General features: G+C 42.4%; 1 protein-coding gene across 5 annotated transcripts in view; it reads left to right on the forward strand.

The window, feature by feature from the left end:
* raph1b (Ras association (RalGDS/AF-6) and pleckstrin homology domains 1b) overlaps window positions 1–20,555 on the forward strand; it is a 48,119-nt gene that overhangs the window by 5,180 nt on the left and 22,384 nt on the right. For all 5 annotated transcript variants that reach the window (XM_084347077.1, XM_084347080.1, XM_084347079.1 and 2 more), the window contains exon 2: window positions 8,970–9,053. The gene's annotated coding sequence lies outside the window, so the exon portion shown is untranslated. The remainder of the gene's footprint in view (window positions 1–8,969; window positions 9,054–20,555) is intronic.

Consider the following 20,555-nt stretch of genomic DNA (forward strand, 5'->3'; position numbering starts at 1 on the left):
ATTGTCCCTTTTGTTTGCTACCTCTTTCACTGTACATTTTGTGTAAGCAGCTTAGGCAGCTATTAATCAGTGTGACTTTGACAATGGCAGGTGGCTGATTCTCACCCCCCCTCTCTTCTGTATTACAGATGGTCTGTTCCATTCACTGTTGTAGGGGATCAGTCTTTGTTAACCTAACAGCACACGTGACAGGAAATGGGGGGCCCTGTCTTGCTACTCTCTGTCACACGTTGATCATGCAGTCACAGCAACACCTGTGACTGTCACAAAGCCTTGAGGCTCATTGCTGGTTTTTATGCGCCTATTTTAAAGTTAAGTTACACACAGTTGGGTAATCACCTTGAAACTGATCTTAGTACCCAAGGTTGGAAAAGGGAATCTCATCCCAGTGGGAATTCTCAGTTTGAATTCCAGCAGCTGCATCAGGTATCTGTGAGTAGAACATAGAGCGAGCAGTGGAGGAGGTGATTTATGGTGTCGTGTTTCTTTCTCTACCCCACCTGCCTATGTAATCCACTGCAAAGTCCAGCTGAAGCTCCACCGCAACAGCCCACAGGACGGCTTGATGGATGGGGCGGCCTGTCTGCGTGGATGGACAGCCTTTATTGCCGAGCCATGGATAATGCGTCTTTGACATGAACACAAGATGCTTAAGGCAAGCAGGAGTGCTTCAGACAGAGTAGTTTTAAGAGCACAGAAAGTGCAAACTCATAGGAAATATACATGTGCTGTCTGGCTTGTGCGGCTGCTGTATAAAGAATATACACTATTGACTGGGTGATGTATGATCCGTCTGGTGTAAGGTGTAGATATGGAAAGAGAAAGTGGATTTATTTCCTACTCTCTGTATTGCTTTCATGTGGGCTATTTTGTGTCCTTAATTGAATTAAATTAAATTAAATGGCCGGATCATGCAATGGATTACAGCCAGGCATAAACATCAGCACAGCCACTTCCTGTGTCCTCGCTGCACTGTGCAGAGTTCAGCTAGTTCTCATGGAACCATAACAGCAGTTTGCGTGTCTGTGTGTTTATGTGTGCGTAGGATTGATGGCGTTTGTTTGCCCTTTTTTTTGCAGTCTCTGGTAACACTTGCAGTCCATCATTCAAAGGCGTTGAGACACACACACACACACACACACGCAAACCAAGTGAAGTGTTTTCCCTCACCCCACTGTGAAATGCCTCCCTCTTGGCCCAAAATGTTTAGATGGCCTCTGTTTAGATGAGTTTATGCTTGTACAGTTGCTTTCTAACCATTGACCTCCATATTGCATTCCAGTCAAATCCACCGAGGGTTAGAATACACTAACAATGGTGGCATAACAAGACTATCAGAGAAAGTCGAGGATGCAGTGATTACAGTGTTCTTTTCTGGTGTCTCTTTTAGGAGGTTAGCATCGTATTGTGTCTTGTTTGTGTGTGTGGTTACAAAGGCAGTATCTGTATTGTTGGAACAAACCCATATCTTGCCACGCATAGAAAATTCACTCCAGACCTGAGCGTGCGCTCGATTGGTTTAGGCTCAGCACCCAAGCCATTGGGACAGAAATATGCCATTGCAGCTTCTTGTATGCCTTATCTAAAGAGGAAGAAACACCGGCGTTGTCTGTAATGTTGTGGTCAGGATCTAATGGTCATAGTTGGTCCTGAGTTGAGTTCTTTAGCTAGTTTTATCATTAAGCTTTTTGGGTGTTGTTTATTCATTGTCTACTCTGACTTCTCCAGTTTTTGCACATATTTATGATGATGATAATTGGCCAAAATGATATGAAATTGCATATTTATTTATAGGAAAATGTACGATTTTTTTGCATATATTAACTAAGGCTTCCACAAACCTACTACACTGGAATTTGTCATCCTCTTGAATCGCAGCGATTGAAGGGTCTCTGCTACACTGCATGAAGACGAAAACAGGCTCACTCTTACATTATTTAAATGTTCCAACTGTTTCAAGTGTTTCTGTGTTCAGTTCAAGCCACAAACTAGCAGTACACCAGAAACTGGGGCTGGAATGGCTTGTTTTGCTATTAAATATGCACTGTAGCCTACTTTTCCCCCCGTCAGACTTTTAACTACACCCTCACCCATAATCATGAAAGTTACCCCAGCTCAAGTAGCTACACTATTAAGGCGGTACTTAAGCGTGCAGTGAAACCTCAAGAAAGGAAAATGAGATGGGATCAAAAAGCAGCCTGCCCTTGTCCCATTGCCCATTCATAACACCGCAAGCCAAGAGCCACAAGGGTCACCACACATCGCCATGTCAGTAGTGACCCCACACTAGAGCTTGGCTGACAACAAAGACTTGGGGGAAGTGAAAGAACACCTGTGAGGAGGAGGGTGAAATGTGAAATGGTGAGAGGAAAGAAGTATTGGCTGAAGGGGGGAGAGGACAGAAGAGAGAGGTTTATGAGAACCAATAAAATGTTCTTCAGAGCAGCTGATGTCATGTGAAATACGACAGCTTGGAAACACTGAGGTCATTCTTCGTTTCCTCGCGTCCTCTGCCAATGTCTGGTAGTCGCACTTTTCTCACAATGCTTGGCTTCAAGCTAGCACTCTGCATTTACTGTACAGACCGATGTTGGCAGGCTGCTTCATTTTTCCTTTTTTATATCAGGGTTCATGTAGGACACTGAAGGGATCTGGAGTTTCTGTGACCTACAACACAGAGAATACAAGTGAAAGCAGCCGCAGTAGAAGTAGATTGACACATTTTTGCCAGAGATTCCCTTGACAGTCACTCAAACCTGCAGGCTTAATCTCACAAAATAGCACAGTGTGTGTGCCTGTGTGGCTGCTCTTGCCAAATCTCATTGACTAATACCCTGGCAGCTCTGTGAGGGAGCCCGAGCCTCTATTGACTGAGTCTCTGGGTTAAGTTAGTGGCTGAGAAGCTTGCTAATCTCGCTCTGCTCCACTGATCTTTACTGTCGAGTGATTCCTGATTATTTCGTCCCACGTGCCACACACGCAACTTCACTCTCAGTGACCGAATTGAGATCTGCCCATGAGTTTGGCACCGTGACCGACTTTTAGGCAACGGGGAGGTTTCACTGGGCACATTTGTGGTCACTCAGCTTGACCCCTCACCCTGCGCTGCTGTAGATAGTCCCCGACGGGAGATTATTAGAGCGAAGCAGTGTAAATGAGAGGTGAGATTTCAGTCTTTAAGCTGATCAGCTGTGAGCAAGCTGTGCTAATGATGAGATTTGAGAGTTGATTTCTTTAGCAGTTAAATGAAACCAGTGCGCACACAAAGGACTATTTTGATCCAACACAAGAGCAGGTCCAAACGTACACTAACACAAGAGACATTTGATCATGTAACTCTGTATGTGTGTGTTACATTACCCATAAACCCCACAAGCCAGCCACTGGGACCTCCATCAGATCCTGCTGGCCATCGTGGGAACATTCCTGACACAGCATTATTCCATAATTCCCACCATGTGTGGTTTTTCCAGAGCCCGGCGCTCACTGCACAGACCGTGGAGAATCCCACCAAGGAGAGGAGATCAGCTCCTTGTAATCGCAACCAGACTTCACTTTGTTCCAAGGAATAGAAAACTTGATAAACGATAGTGGAGGGTCAGTTCAACAACACATTCACCGTGGGGTAAAGCTCATAAACAGAGCAGGTTGTTTGTTAAGCCTTTGTACGAGACTTACTTGTCAGGTGACCAAGCTGCTCTTTGGTGTCTGTATGCATTGAGTACACTGATTGAAATTAAGTGCCAATAAGGGTGGTTGTGTTCAAATTAGTCATGGGTGAGTCACTTAAAGTGTAATCCAGTATTCGTCAGAAAAGCACCTCCTGATGCCTCCTTTCCCTTGCATCATACGTCTTGACTCAACTCGACTCAACTCGTTTAGGTGTATTCTTTTTTGGTTTTCCTTTTTTTTTTTTTTTTTATGCGGATGGTACCTGGTGTTTTTTTGGCATCACCTCGGTCGAGGTCCCAAGCAAGCTGAGCTAATGCTAAATGGTGGAGTGAAAACACTGCAGACCACAAACTGGTCAGAGAGAATCATCAGTTTTGCGACATGGACCAACCAGAGACATCTTGTCTGTGCTCTGATGTAGAATTTCCCAAAATCTCTTTTCTCTCCTTGCTGTGACAAACAGCCACATACCAGCAATCAAGAACACCATCCCTTCAATATCCTCAATTGTTCCTGTGTTTGTGTTGCGTTGAAGATGATGTCACGGCAGCTTTCACACAGCATCATTAAGATCCCGCCCACACTGTCTGCTCAGAAAAATGAAATCGAGAAACAGTACCTGGTACCGAATGTGAGTCAGGTTGAGCCGTGCCATACCACGCAGTGGCAGAGACAGCCATGTCTAGCTATATTTAAATTCATGAATGTGAAATGATTAGATACAGCTTCATTGTTCAACATTTCTTGTGTAACCATGAAGTGACGTGTAACTTGAATTCGTTACAGACTTTGAGCGAGGCCCTTTCAGACAGCTTTTGTTTTGATTTTCATTGAACCACCAAAGAGGCAGCAGTCTACTGTGTACCGGTAGAAGCTGTTTCTCCTGTGAGTTGCACTCGACTTGGTATTAAAGCAGTGCATTGATTAATACTAATGCACCTGTTCAGTGAGAATCTCCTTTGTAGCGAACCATCAATCAGATGACTGATGCTTTACCTCAGCGCCCTTACAAGAACGCTCAGGGTCACTGCTAAGGCCTTATCTTGTTCTTGAACCAGATTAAGAAGCTGTTGGGTGTTTCTGATCAATAAATCTCAAGCCATTGTTCTGCAGATCATTAGTGATTTAGGGAGTATATCTATTATGTGTTGTGAATCAGAGTTGATCACCAGTTTATAGCGCTGACTGGTAATTTCCTCTTAAAACACAGTGTAGAAGTATATCACATTTCCAGACGCTATCTTATCATGTGACACAAGAATGAGTGGAATGCATCTTTAATCATTTATCTGTATTGCGTCGCCATGACAGTGTTTTTGCTATTTTGAGCATGCATGGTTAATAGCAGACTGCCCTCTGTGTTTTATGAGGTGGCTGTTATTTTAATGTTAAATTGTAAATAGTTTTATGATCTCATAACATTACAGATTGCCTGGTGTTTCCAAAATGTTTAGAGGCATATTCAAATAATACATTCACAATGCAAATCCATAGAGATTACAAAAAGCGTAGATACATTTCTACCATTCAATGCAATCCATTTCCAGTACCCTGATAGATTATGTGAAGAGATGCCTTGATTCAACTGTAGTTGCAGTCATTTGTAAGGTGTTTGTGCTGAATTGTATTCTGCAAAGATGTTCATGTTTTTCTGTTCAGATAGGTTGTCCCTTCCAAGTGTGACACAAGTTTAGAAACACAGCTATTGAAATTCGAACATCTTCACAGTATACACAAAAAATCATAAAATCTGTACAATCTGCATCAAAAATTAAATACATTTTCCACTGTTCGTACAAATGAACAGCTAAATCTGATAGCGATATATCAGCCGATATAAACAAAGTTTTTGCACTGATCCCTCGAATGTGGGTATCAAACACTTGTTTGGACATTGTAAATGTGCCAAGCAATATATCTGTCGCGCTTTAGTCAAAATGGCCAACCAGGTCCTCTTTTTTTTTGGCCATCATTTATGTTGATTATATCGGTGTAGAATGACTACGAAAATGTTTTTAATTTGAATTGGGCACATATGGCCAATACTCAGTCTATTTATTATGGCGTATATTATTGCTCATACCCATCGACTATATCAGATTTGGCATCACTAAGCAAAACTAGAGAATCAGAATGATACAGTTTATTTTGTAATCTTATTTTACAGTAGATTAGATGTTTCTGGTATGATGAGTGTAGAAATTTTAAATAAAGATTTCTCTCCTGGAAGTCGAACCGTATTAAAACGCAAACAGATGATTACAGTATAATCTTTCCAAACCTGGAATCCATGTGAATGAAAAACATGACCGAATATCAGTATGAAAGGTATATTTTCTTTGAATATGGCTGACTCAAGTGCCTGAGGGGCATAATGTACACTAATCTACCCAGTTAATTTGGTGTGTCATGCTGAGCAACAAGGAAACTTTGTAGGGACTTGTGTGTCATTTCTGCCGTTCTTTCATGTCAGTTTGGGACAAGTCTGTTATGTGGTCATGTAAAACCCATATTACAGTATGTGTCTTTTTATAGATGGATGATTAGTCTAGCACAGGAAGTTCTTCTCACACTATGATTAGTAGAAAAAGCCACATATTTGGGATTTGTACACTTGTATCGTGCGTTTAGCTCTGTTTGACGCCTGCTTACTCATTATGTGCTTTCCCCTACAACAATCCTGTCTTTCTTTTCCTGCTGTGACATCATCATCACCCCTGCTCGCCCACTGCCCTGCCCTCCTTCCCACTTCCTGCCCCGACAGGAAATGAGTTGCGCCGAAGGATTGCTGTAAATGGGGGAAGCGCGGGTGGACAAGGACACACCTGTGTCCACTACACAGGAGCCTGTGTTTCCCCTTGGTCTGTTGTTGAAGTGGGGCACCAATCTAGGCCGCATAAACAGTCTGTCGAAACAGAAAGTGTTCTGAAGGCGGTGATACGCAGGGCATGTTTTTGGGCAGTTGTGTGTTCTCACTGTGTGTCAACTCTGCATGTACCTGAACAATTATTCTTCTCATACCCATGCAATTTGTATGCAACAACTAATGTTGCTGCAGGAAAATCTGAGTATTCCAAAAGGCAATAATGCCACTATTGGCTACAAACATTGGTGTGTTGACTACTTTTGCCATGATTATTACAGAATTAAGAGGTGAAAAATCTAATTTCCTCAACCCGTTTCAAAAATGTGTTTTTCGTCTTGTTCCTACAGTTGAATGTTTGAGCTTCATTGTGTAGAATGATGTATGTGATGAGTTTGACACTGGAAGGCTGTTTTCACATTCATTGCTGAAATTGAAAGTTGTCCTTGCTCAATGAAAAAGCATGATTTGTGACATCACAAATAGTTCACAAGCCAGTCATGGTCCAATATTCAGCATACACACGTGAGATGTGGTAATATGAAGCCGTCAGTGCACATACAGTGAGGTGGGAGACATCTTGTGTCCAGCAGTCAAACTTGTGAAATGAAAAATACTTGTACAACTTTTAATGAGGGAGGAGTGGGTGCCATTTTAAGGATTTGTATTCAAAATTTAAGATTAATCTAATTGTCATTATTCAACACAAGATTGTACAATGAGGTTTCTGTTTCCTTAAGCTACATACACAAAAAAATGAAAACTATGCAAACTGATCTATGAATAAGTAACAATCAAGTCACAAAAGTAAACTATTCATGGTGTTGATGATGAGTTCAGGAGTCTCACAGCCTGAGGAAAGAAGCTGCAGTGTAGTCTGGTGGGGCGGGCGTTGGATACTGCTCTATTTTTTTGCTAGACGGAGGCAGGGTGAACAGACTGTGGCTGTGATGTTTCCAGTCAGAATGCTTTCTATTGCTCTTCTGTAAAAGTTGACAAGAACTAGGCACAATCATTCAGCCTTCTTAAGATTCCTTAAAAAGTAGAGCCTTTTCTTGTGTAGAGGAGATGTATATGTTGGTTATGTTTGTCTGTGCATGTGCCGCAGCCCTGCCTTTGTTTTCAGCACAGGAGCAGCTGCCCACTGGCTCCTGGCGCTGTTGTGACTGGAGCAAATGTGTTCGCTGCAGCTGCACAGATCCATGTGTCACAGCCACACCTGTTCAATGGCCTTGTGTTGACTGAGTGATATCACACGTTAACTGTGTGCAAATTACACCAGAGAGATGGGGAGGGAGGTGGGGCGCGGTGAGCTGTTATCTGAGTAGGCAATTGTGTGTTTTTGACACATATATGGATGACACACAAAGTACCACTCTTCCTGACACTCTCTCTCTCTGTTACAAGAAGTCTGTTTGCTGTGAAAACACACACACACACACACACACACACATGAGAGGAGCCACATGCTGTGGCTGAACAACAGTTGGTATGTAGAAAAACGATGGAACAGCTGAGGCCAGCGGGAAATGCTTCCTAGTAGTTAGCCACAACATCAGCTGCCTACACACACACACTCACACACACACACACACACACACACACACACACACACACACACACACACACACTCACACACACAGTACACACTTATGACCAAATTGTAGCTTTGATATTTACCTGCCAGCTCAGCATGTTGTAACCTACAACCAACCTGTGTGTGTGACATGCCCAAATTATGTTTAATTACCAGACTATGAATCAGCATCCAGATTGTTTTAGATAAAACAAGGTTAGGCCAGTATGAGTCAGCACTGTTGTGTATGAGTTGATGATTTGCTGAAGTGTTTAATGCCGGTCAGCATTGTTGAGTCACAGTGAATACACGAGCAAGAGTTTTGACAAGGTATGAGTTTCTGCTCTGACTCATGTTGTGAAATTATTATCCTGTGGTGGTTACCATGCTAGCTGCCTGTGTGTGAGTTTGCGTGTGGATCTGAAAGGCTCTGTAGTAAAATGAAGAAGGCCTCTGCAGCTCAAATGTCACGTTCTTAATCTTGCTGTAATGATGAAGAGAGTTTATAATGAAGGGGGAGAACCGCGCTTGATTGCTTTCAGAGCTTTGCGATAAGTGTCTTTCTGGCTGTACATGTCAGTTTTGTCTGTGTGTAGTTAAGTCTCTCGCTGAAGCACCCTCCATAATCCTCTGCATTCTTGTGACAGTGAAATCGGTCTGCTCTCCTCCAGCTGCCAAGTCTCTGAATTCTGCCCCTGCAGTGCGGTGAACACGAGCACATGCGATCCATAAGTTTGGTATTTCACTGACTAATGGCCTTGGATGAGGTGGCCAAAACAGGGATTGTTTTCTGCTACTATAATCACAAAAATAGACACTGACTGAATCATTTTCTTCTCCCTTTTTTTTCATTTCCAGGGGATAAGAGCCCAGTCACAGAGCGGAGTGGTGGTTTCATCTGACCTTTAACCTCAGTAGGAAGAAGGGAAAGCCACTTCAGAGGTAAGAGTTCCTGTAAACTGGAGTGAGTTAATGGTGCCACTGCTACTTTCTGTGGGTAATAAATTTGGAGCAGAGGAAAAATGTTGCTGCCAGGAGGCTTTGCAAAACCTTCCATGAACAAATGCCACAAAGATTATTATTTTGACACAAGTGCTGTTGCAAGCTGCCAGACATGTTCTATTTAAGGTGGTCTCAAATGCTTTTTTTTTTTGCGCTGCGCCTCTGACCCGCATGTCTGAGGCATCATGTGCTCCTACAAGCTATCATCTGTCATGTCACTGCTGCACATTTTTCAGAAAGTGGAATCTCCAGTTGACGGTGTGGATCTATGTGTTTGTTGTTTGTAGTAAAAAGGGGTAAATCCACAGCAGAGAGGAAAGGCTTCACCCCCCCACCAAAAGCCTCCGTTAGAAGGCCTTGTAAATCAAAGCCAAATGAAAGGGGAGTCAAGCCTCTGAGGATCTTGTCAGGGGAGACTCTTCCTCGCCGAAGGAGATAATTCCTGACTAAAGTAGAACCATGTGAGGGCGAACCGTGGCTGTGGTCTGTAGCTAAGAGATGCTCCTCACAGTGAGCCTTTATTCTCTCACCATCACAGATCTGTGTTGAATTTGCAACCAAGAGTCTCAGTGTTTCCACTTGTATTCATCCAAGGGATAGCAACTCCTTTTTTAACTAATTACATACTATACACAATTTTAGATTGACTACTCGCAGGCAAAGAAGTGCACCAAAAGATTGTTTTTCTCATTAATATTTAGCCTTCGCTCAGTTAACACAGTCAGTGTTAGATTTGATACCGATAATTTCATTCTGAACTTACAAGTGAGAAGAAATAGAAATAAAAAGTGCTTCATAATGGCCATAGGTAGTAAGAGCCTCGGGGTAGAACAACAGAGAATGCAAGAAACCAGAACTTAAAATTGCAACCTTGTAAACACCTTATAAACTAAACTCGATTAATAAAATGGCCTACTGGCCTACTAGTTTTCTATCATGTATTTAGTTTGTTATTAATTCAGATGATCTGGAGGCGGGTGCACTCTTCTTGCAGTGGTGGAAAGCAGAGCTTGTCAATTAGAAAAGGAACGTCTGAACAGAACATTTTGAGAAAACACTAATGGGGTGACAATGTGGACAAAGGCCCAGACACACACTGTGATATTTTCATCTTTGGAAACAAATCAGTGATGCGTAAAAAGCCCAGCAGTGGGGATGTGGAAGGAAGGAAGCCGGGTTTTAAACTGGGACCCCAGCGGTGATGGAAGCCGGAGGCTGAGAGGAGGAAGCCTGCTCCCCTGGACTTAAACTGTTCCAGGAAGTACTGATGCTTGTGTGTCAGTCAGAGAGGTTTATAATGGTTTGTTGCTGGATGTGTGTGTGTGTCAGTGGCGTGTGTTAAGGAGGGATCTGTCATGCGGAGATGCTTACCAACGTTGACACTTGCCGTCAATATTGTTCAGCATGTACCTCACATGTGCAGAGCTACAGGTCACATGTCATTGTTCTGTGATGTGGTGTCATGGCAACAGTTTCATCAATGCATTGAGCATCCTTAAAACGGACTGTCCTTGAAACGATCTCCCATGCTGCTCCCGAAGACATGCACGCTTTTGCAAGTTGCAACCACGAAGGCCTTTTGGGAAATTATAGAAAAACTTAATTATGTGTGTGTGCGCAACCAAAAGTTGGCAGGATGGCAGTGTATTGGGACAGCAGGAATGCTAGAGGTGGTGTGGCAGGAAACAGGCTGGCATATTTTTTGTCTGTTTCATGGGAGACACAAACACACACCCAGACAGTTGCTTTGAATATAGATAACAAGAAGCTTTTCAGCAGAAGCCAATCAGTGGCCAGCTGCAGGGGCTATGGGGCAAAGGACTGAGCAAATGGTGGAGATGAGAAACGTAGTACGCTAACAGAGGAAGACTTTCCCAGCTGCTAGTGGCATGTGTGCAGACGTGTGCGTATTTCTCTTTGCCTTTAGGTATAGCACATAGCACACGGTTGGCCTGTTGCAGTAAGAATGTGTTGTTCATGCATGGGTTATTCATGCGTGTGTGTGTATTTGGGCACGTGTTGCCTTGTGCAGAATGTTATACCTACTGTACTTTGTATTCCCTGACAGGTGGCAGATGTAAAACCCCTGCTCCGCTAGACCGAGCGCAAAAGGATGAGAAAATTCTGTTGGCAGCATAATGATTTCATTTATTTACAGTAGAGGATGACAGAAGATGAGCTATATAAAAATCATGCTTAAGATTCTCAGTCAAGAGTGAAAGATTTGTTTAAAAGATGAATAATCTGGAATTATTTGCAGGGTATCTGCAGGTCTTAAAAATTCTTAATTTAAAAGACATTGAAAAGTCCAAAAAAGAATTGTTGCTATAAACAGCATTCAAGTAATGAAAACTCTGAAATAGTAATGGATTATTGTAGGTCACATCGTCTCTCCAACTGGTACGATTGTGAAATTTAGTTATCTACATGAACTATGCAGTTGCCCTTATCTAAAGCGACACTGATATCTAAGAATTTACAATCCATGGCTACTTCCTGTTTATTTTTCAACCACAAACGAGTTATCCCAACAAGTTCCAGCAGGTTCTTCATGTTTTAGGGCTACATATTTATTCACACACATTATTCCTGACCAGGTGAGTACAAAGTGAAGGCTTGCATGACGATGCAACAAACTTCAATTCGACAAAAAGTAACCATCAGCTGAGAATTTACTTAACATTTATTTCACATACTTCAGCACTGAAGCTCTTTTTATAACTTGATGTTTTTACCAGAGCAGCAGGCCTCTCATCTTTTTCAAGCGGTGCCTGTTTCTAATGTGTAGCGAGTTCCTCTCAGCAGTCAGCCTCCGTTGTCGGCTGCTGCAGTGCTGCATCATGTTTAAAACTCTGTCTGTGTGCATGTGTGTATGTGTGTGAGGCCACTGCAGCAGACCACCTGAGCCCCTTTATGTGTGTGGGTGTATATACCTACGTACGTGTGTGGATGTAACCCGATCTCCTGAGGGCAGGGACAAGACTATTGATTTCACATTTGGACTGCTGCCCTGCAGAGAAGCAGGGAAGCTGACACATCCTCTCTGTGTCTGCATGCAAGTGAGGGGGAGGGAGGGGGACGGTCAGAAACAGAGAGAGAGATACAAATAAGACAAGAACGGAGACATGCCAACTTGTGTGCTGCTTGATTTCTAGCCTGCTTTTATATTGTAGTCGGCCATTTTGCCCAGCGACCGCCTCTGATTTTTCTTTCCATTGTCATGAAGTATTGGGGAAATTTTGGAATTCCATGCAAACTGAATGCTCTTTGGTTCTGTGAACAAGCAGATGGACACCCTGCAGGCAGGGATGTGGAAACATCACATCATTATGTTATGGTAATATGTTATTAGTGAGGATTCAGGCATGGCTCCCGCTGAAGCCTTGCGATAGCCTCATGTCAGTCCACAGCTGTCAACGTGAAGATGTGCATGTGTGTTGCCATGGCAATGACTATTCAACTAGATACAGGGCAGCTGAAGTTTGGCTCACTCTGATGCTGGTGAGCTGCCGAGTCCTCACACCTTCCGCCCACCAGTGTGACCATGCATTTTCACTCTCTTCCCTCGTCTCAGTTTTTCGCTGCTCTTCCCCTCTCCATTTCCTCCCCCCGCCCTCCCTGACTCCCTCTCCATCTGTCTCTCTCTGACATCCTCCTCATCTTTCTCCCCTCTCTCTGTCCCCCATCCCTTTTCTCTGCCCCTCCTTCCTAATTGGCTGTATAAGCCAGAGAGGATCTCTGTGTCACGCTGCGCTTGAGTGAGTTCGTATGTGTCTGTGGAACCATATGTGTGTGTTTGTGTGCGAGTTCGTCCGCTGCTCACAGGCTGTTGGTCGCGCTTGAGTAATGACACCGGAGCAGTTGTTTAGGCCATCAGGCCCTTTCCTTTATTCACAACCTAATAGCTGGCTCCCTCCCTGCCATTATTGTACCTATCCATCATTCCCTCCATCACTCCCCCTGCTTACTCACTGGCCTTTTTGTTACCCATCTCATCTCTCTTCCCCCTCAGTGCTCTCTTCTTCTTTTATGCATCGTGTGTCTAGTTTTTTAATGTTTTGTTTTTGACTTCTTTGGGACAAAATGTATTGACATTAGTGCACACTGACTAGGGGGTGGGTGATATTATCTAAAAACAAAGATACCAAGGGGGATTTTTTTGATAACAATGTTAATGATGATATCATGAAATAGGGACTTGCATTGATTGCAGCATTGTAGAATCGCACGTCCATGGTTGTAGTAGTCTGCAGAAGATGGCTGCTATCTGATTTTTTTTGTGCGAGTGCTGACGAATCCCCTCCACAGCAGGGCTGGCAGCATTTTTACTTTCATTTTGATGCAATGCTTTTTGCTGCTGTAAAATAACATGGATACTATCAAGGAAAACTCCTAGGGCTGCAACTAACAATTATTTTCATTGTAGGTTAATCTGTTGATTATTTACTTGATTATTTGATTGGTTGTTTGGTCTATAAACTGTCATAAAATGATGATAAATGTCGATCAGTGTATTCAGTTTACTGTCATAGAAGAGTAAAGACACCAGAAAATATTCACATTTAAGAAGCTGGAAGAAGTTTTTATGAATTGAAATAAATTGATTATTAAAATAGTTAGATTTAAATAGATATTAATTTAATAGTCCACTAATTAATCCATTAATTGATTAATTATTGCAGCTCAACTCCAATTTTAGACTTTTACTTTGAAGGGGAACAGGCTTTTTGATATAGTCTCCTCAGAGAACATGCATAACAACAACTTTGTGTTGGCTTTTGACAAAATATTTAAATTACAGTGTTTGGGACCAAACTAGTGCAATTTGATATTCGCTGTGAATATCCTCTACTCATTGCCTAATCTAGCTGCACAGAAAAAAGAAACTTTACAGTATGATATTTAATGGAGGCTGAATATTTTACAGTTCACAATAAACTATATTGTCTAAAATGCCATCAGTGCACAACTCACTGTGAATTTAATAATTGTAAATTACACCAAGCATCTTTTACAACTTTTATATCCGTGATCGACCAATATTGGCTGATATATATAATATAATATAAATGCTCCCTGCCCCTTTCCCTGTTTCCTTCTCCCTCCTCCTTGTTTTTATTAACCTTTAAGGATCCATCCCACATCTCTCACTCATGGAGGACACACACACAGACACACACACACACACACACACACACACACACACACACACACACACACACACACACACACACACACACACAGAATTATGTAATTTTTTGTGTCAGACATCAGTGGTCACTACAGGTCAGTTGAGGTGGACTGCCCCGCCCTGTCGGACTTTGGACAGCAGCCGACTAGTCGCTCCCTTCAAAGAGTTCTTTTACTGGCGCCGCTAGCTCAAGCTTTTAGCCAGTTTCCTCTTTCGACTTGCATAAATGTCTATTTGACACACTGACGTCAGTTCCTGGTCTCCATTGCTCCCCTCCCAGTGTAACATCTATACATGAAGGGAGTTGACCAGGAAAAAAGGCAAGGCAAGAGGGGTAAAAAAAAGGGATGGGAGCGGAAATGAGCGAATAACCACAGGCCTCGCTGAAAACGTGAGCCTGGAAATAACCGTTATTACATGCCCGCACATTTACAATGAAATTGTATCTGTTTTTTGTGTCAAAGGCAGTGAAGCTAAACATGTGAGAGCAGCAATAAATGTTCATTCGTGACAGACGCCTTCTTTTCGCTGTCTAGCCGCACACCAGATCACATGACAAGCTCCTAAGTGTATAATGGCTTTAAACGGCCTCGCTATGACACAGAACATCCTTACGATAGCTTGACACTTGGCATTTCAGTGTGTGTTTTATGGCTTGAGTTTATAGACCTTGCGGGTTTATGATGACAATCAGACACAAGTATGTGTAAGAGGTGATTCATAGTCTGTCAGGCTCGAAGCACAGTGTCGCACCAGATGATGGGTTGACATGAGACAAGAGAAGGAAAAGAGGTCAGTAGAGAGGAGGTGAAAATCTGCGTTTTATGTATTTGAGAGCAAAGCAGAGGGTGAACAGACTGTGTCTTGGGTGGGGATTGTTTTTTAGCACCCTTTGGGCTCTGTTTATACACCTCACCTCACCAATATCGCTGATGCTCAATAGATGGGTACCAATGATGTTCTGGTCCGTTTTAATCAGAGTCGATGCAGAGCCTTTATGTCTTGGGCCGTATAGGAACCATGCTAATTATGATGTTTCAAGGTCAGAATGCAATCCAAGTTCTCTGTGATGTAAAACATTATGTAAATAAAGCCCAGTAACTTAACATGTAGTTTTCTTTTTATTTGAAATCATGTCATTAAAAATGTTCAAATTAGCAGCAGTTTCAGGCACAACAGGGCTCACAATTGCTAGGTTTTTAAATTAAATTATTCACCAGGGAATTTACATGAAAATATTTGTGTGTTTGTTTGTGTGTTTGTATTTACATATGTCTATACACAACGCCGGCTTTGCTTGCTATTAGAAGATATTATGTAGCTTCGGTGTGCCTGGTAGAGTTTCCCACTCAGAGCATTATTACATGAATTGAATTGTCCCTCGTTGACCTGGTGAATGACTGTGTTTTGAGCTATTTCTAGTCATGTTGGTATGCTAAATGTTTTCTGTTTGCGCTTTGTCTGTCTGCATCTGCCCCCGGCGACTCCTGTCAGTGTGAGCATTTGTGTCCCACAAAACTCTCAAGAATTCCCACGCTGCACTTGCACTATGACGCTCTACACATGCCTCATAACAGTTCACTGAGTTTCTGTAATTGCCAAGCTGTTTTATAGCTCCATGTCCAGTCCTGAACAATCTCTGTTTTGGCTTGCTTTCATTTGATGGTATGATGTGTCAGGAATATTTTTAGAGAGAGGTGTCAGACATTTGCGAGTTATTTTTGTAAGGGGAAAAAGAAAATGGCTTACAGGACAAGGTGGCTTTGGATGTTAGTGTGTAATTCACCATTTTTCCAAGGTGGAGATGATGAGAGCCAAAGGACCAGTGCCCAATTCCATCAACCTCCACAATCCTCATTGCAACAGTACCACACTACACACACACACACACACACACACACACACAAAATGTGTCGTATTTGGTCCCAAAATAGTCTATTTTGAAGTTCTTGATGGAAACATCCACTCAGTCATCATCGCAGCAGGAGTATCTGGCCACAATAGTGTTTACACAGCTAAGGTCATATTCCCCAACCCAGCCCTCCTATTTCCTGTGTGACTGTAATATGAAAGGATTTTATTTAATGTCAGAAGCAATTCATCATTTGAATGTCAGCTGGGAACAAGGCAGGAGGTGCTGAAAGAGTCACTGAATGGCTTCAGCATTATAGAGGGGGCCTGTTTTCCTGTCTCTTATATGCATTCACTTAGATGTTTTATTTATTTTCGCAAAGGTAATTTAAATTCAGTCCAATAAACAGGACTTTCTTTCATAATGATTATTCTTTCATATGAATAATCGGAATATAAATATGACATTTCCAAACATTACCTAAGTCTTTTACCCCTTAACCTGGCTGAAAGCCAAATCACACAGGAAGTGACGCACTCTTGAATACACTTTCCCATTACTGTGACTACAGTGACTGGAAAGTAAGTGAGTTGCAGCATTAACCAATACACAAACTACCCAAAACATGAGTACAGCTACTTAAGTGAGTGTGGTGAATCACCCGAGTTGTGGTTGTCCATGCCAGATTTCAGCTTAATGTGAACCAAATGAACAACTGTGCTCTGTTCCCATCATGCAAACTGAATTAGGGAGCGAGCCATGGTGACCTAATCTGACCTATGATGTCATGTAGCACTCTCCCTTAATCTTTCTGTCACACCCAGATATTTGCGTGTCTTTCTCCCTTTCCTCAGGGCCTCTCTCTCTCTATGTCTCTCTCTACTTCTTTCTTTCTCTTTTCTTTTTATTGGTGAGCACTGTTGCCTCACACTTTGTTTTGTGTGGAGTTTGTGTAATTGTTGGTTGCTCGAGTTTCCTCTCAACCCACAGACATTTTGGGAATACCCTAGCCAATGCCCGTGACAGAGGCATTTGAAGTTGGTCCCTAGGCCTTTCATGGTAACTACTTTTGTTTGATGATATATTGACCAAGAAAGAATTGCAATAAATGATATCAAGTACCCTTTCAAAGAGCAATACATTTAACATTTTTAAGAATACTCGGACATTGGAATTGGGTTGTGACATAAATATAAAAATATCCCATTAAATAAGACATCACATAAAATAAAACATCACAACCAAAACAATAATTAAAATGGACTCCTGGGCTATGTTAACAAAAATGCATGTAAACACAATATGCAATATGAAAGTCCGCAAAAATGATCGTTCATGTACATATATTTTTCGTTGTTCATATATTGTAGAGTTCATGAGATGTGTACAGTAAATCAATAATGTTATTATTGGGACAAGCCTATTGGTCCTTAATATTTGAGATGGATCAACTGCTGAAAATGTGCTTCCAGAGAGGATAAATGTGCTGTGAATGAGCTTAAAACGTCTCTTGGAGGGACAACATATGTTTGTCACATGTGGGGTGAAAATAGCACTCGGGCAGCATTCATTCATTCCAAGAGGTGTGACCTAACATGTGACAAGAAGTCACTGGGTTCATTTTTAAACCAACGAGGTTGTGTTTTCTTGCCTTAAGTGATGGTACTCTTTATTTTTTTATAAACTTGTTGTATAATTAGTTTGCATAATTCAGATCAAATACATCTGTAGCCTGTGAGTTGACATACAGCCTAATTTTAGTTAAAACTCAGCAGGATACCATTTGTCTCAGAGTTCGTTGTTAGGAGTAGGAACTATAGAGGACTATTCGACACTTTTCTTCTCAGCGACTTAACATCTAGTCTTCATACCACTCCCTTTTCCAATCCTCTTGACACTCTCTGATATGAACGACTTAGTCTAAAGATAGACGTGTCCTCCTCCTCTTTCTCCTCCAGCACTTCATCTTCATCTTCCTCAGCACCGGAAGCCCACTGTGCTTTCTCTAAGATGTAGAAAGATTCGTCTTCCCAGAACACACTTTCATCTTCCTTTCCCTTCCATTGACTCCTCATCTCCTTTTGCCAGCACTGCAGCATCAGCGGAAACTGCATGAGAGACTCCATCGGAAAGACCTTTGACCTTGTAACATTTCACTCTTAGACCTCTGTGCCAGCCGGCAGTCACAGGAGACCGATGAGTGCCGGTCATGCTCAGACAACAGAGAGGGGTCATGCAGTATCAGGGGGGGGGAAGGCCAAGGCTGCCGTTTGGTTTGCGATGATCCCTGTCGCAGTCCATTTGTGAACACACACACACACACACACACACACACACACACCCCTGTGTCTCTCTCAGGTCATGCTCCATAAGCTTAAAAGCAGGGCCTCAGGTGGTAATTCACTTAAACCTGCAGCATCATCTGCCTTCAAGGCTGCGATTCCATTAGAATGACAGCAGCAGGGCTATTTTCAAAGAGCTTTTTGTTTTCGTGAGTTTGCTTCATTTTTATTCTTCCTGCAGTTACATTGTATATGCACCTTCAGCATATACACATTTTTGTATGCACCTACTCGCAAAGTGTGTGTGTGTGTGTGTTTAACTATTGGGAAAGGCCCGCAGGCTTGTTGATGTTTAAACACAGCTGTTAAAAGCGTCCTGCAGTTGGACTCATTTCTGGCTGGTGTATTTACATATGGAAGCACCTCAGAGAGCGTTGGCAAACACAATGCAAGCTCATTTGATTTTAGCCATATCCTCTTCCTGTCTGCCTCCAGCCAGGCATGATGTCATGCCTTATAGCAAGGACACTCAACCCTTTTCATGCTGGGGAACCCCCAAATGGATATGTCTGTGACCAAAGGGCCCCATATGGAGCCACGTTTGAGGGTAGCAAAACAGACAAATGATTCTGTGGCCGTAATATGGCACCATGTAATTTCAGTGATGAAAAACTATATACTTTTTTCATTTTCTGGTAAACCACAGGGTCAACCTAAAGGACGGGGTGGAGGGGTCTCCCTCCTCTCACCCACAAGTCCCTCCCCATCACAGTAAAGTGGCACGGATAAACCAAAGGACAGCTGGAGTTTCCTGCCAAGGAACAGGCCATGAGGGAAATTAGGAATTCTGCACATCCTGGCCATTTCCTGCTCTGACTCCCACACATGATTGCATGGATATAATTTCACACACACACACACACATGCCCACACGCACATTCGGTTGACTTGTTTTTGTTTACATACTCCATCTTCCTCCACAAGCTGACATGTCCATGTTCGTCATCTGTTTGATATGCGTGCCAAAACAATAAAAACTCTCCATCACACACACATACACATACAAGAGTGGCAGGTTTGGCTTGAAATAGCAGTTGTAGAGACATAAAGGATGGGATGGGATGGGACATTGCGAGATTATATTTCTTAAATTTAAGGAGCTGAGCACATGTACTATCTGGAATATGACTGCTTGTGGTCTGAAACAAGCGTCCCTCAGCTGCTGTGTGTGCGTTTGTCCTCAGCTGACCGATTTTTAATGCTTTTACTATCATATAGCTGTTAACTTTGCCAAACGCAGCCTGTTTTATTGCCTTTCACCTACGGCCTGCTTTATTACCTGCCTTTTATCACCTTCTAACAACAAAGCATGACTCAACATTGCTCTCAAGTATTCAAGTAAGTAAAGGCTTAGACACACAAAGCCACACATATACACATCAAGCCACACGTACACAGTTTGCTGGATCAAAAGAACAGGGGTCACCAGGGGGGTTAATCCTGGTTTGGTACAGTCCCCACTAGTGACTGACACCATAGAGCGTGGTGAATGGGTGGGAATGACACCCCCTGAAAACATCAATGGGATTACCCGGGAATATTCCATCTGAGTGAACTGTATTGGGAGGGCACTGGCGTGTACCAAGATGGAAGCGCTCTTAGGGGAAAAGTACAGTTGATCCATGCACTCTGGTGCTGATTAAACAGTAGATAAAAAGTTGACCGTGTGACACACTTGGTTTAATATCAGGTTGTCTAAAACAGTTTAGCTGACCTAGAATTTGATACTGTGAAGAAACAGGGAGGGACGTCAGCACACACTGACACAACACATTGTCAGACACTTGTATAATAGACTAGTTTTTGCACTGTTCTTGAAGTCTGCTCCGTTTTCTTCATGTTTGGATTTAGTGCTTTGTCTGTACTGAAACGTGTCCTTGAATAGACTGAAAAGGGTCTGGTAGTTTTCTTTCTTTCATTGCTTTTTAACGTTATACTAGATGGCTTGACACTGATATATATCTGCAGTGTCTTGTCATGTTTGAATGTGCTATAGGATTAGTTAAAAGGTTTTTTGTTTGTCTGTTTAATGAAAGCAAGCAAACCTTCCTAAAGAT

The sequence above is a fragment of the Pagrus pagrus genome (genome assembly GCF_965226575.1).
Source record: "Pagrus pagrus genome assembly, chromosome: 24".
Classification (NCBI taxonomy): Eukaryota; Metazoa; Chordata; class Actinopteri; order Spariformes; family Sparidae; genus Pagrus; species Pagrus pagrus.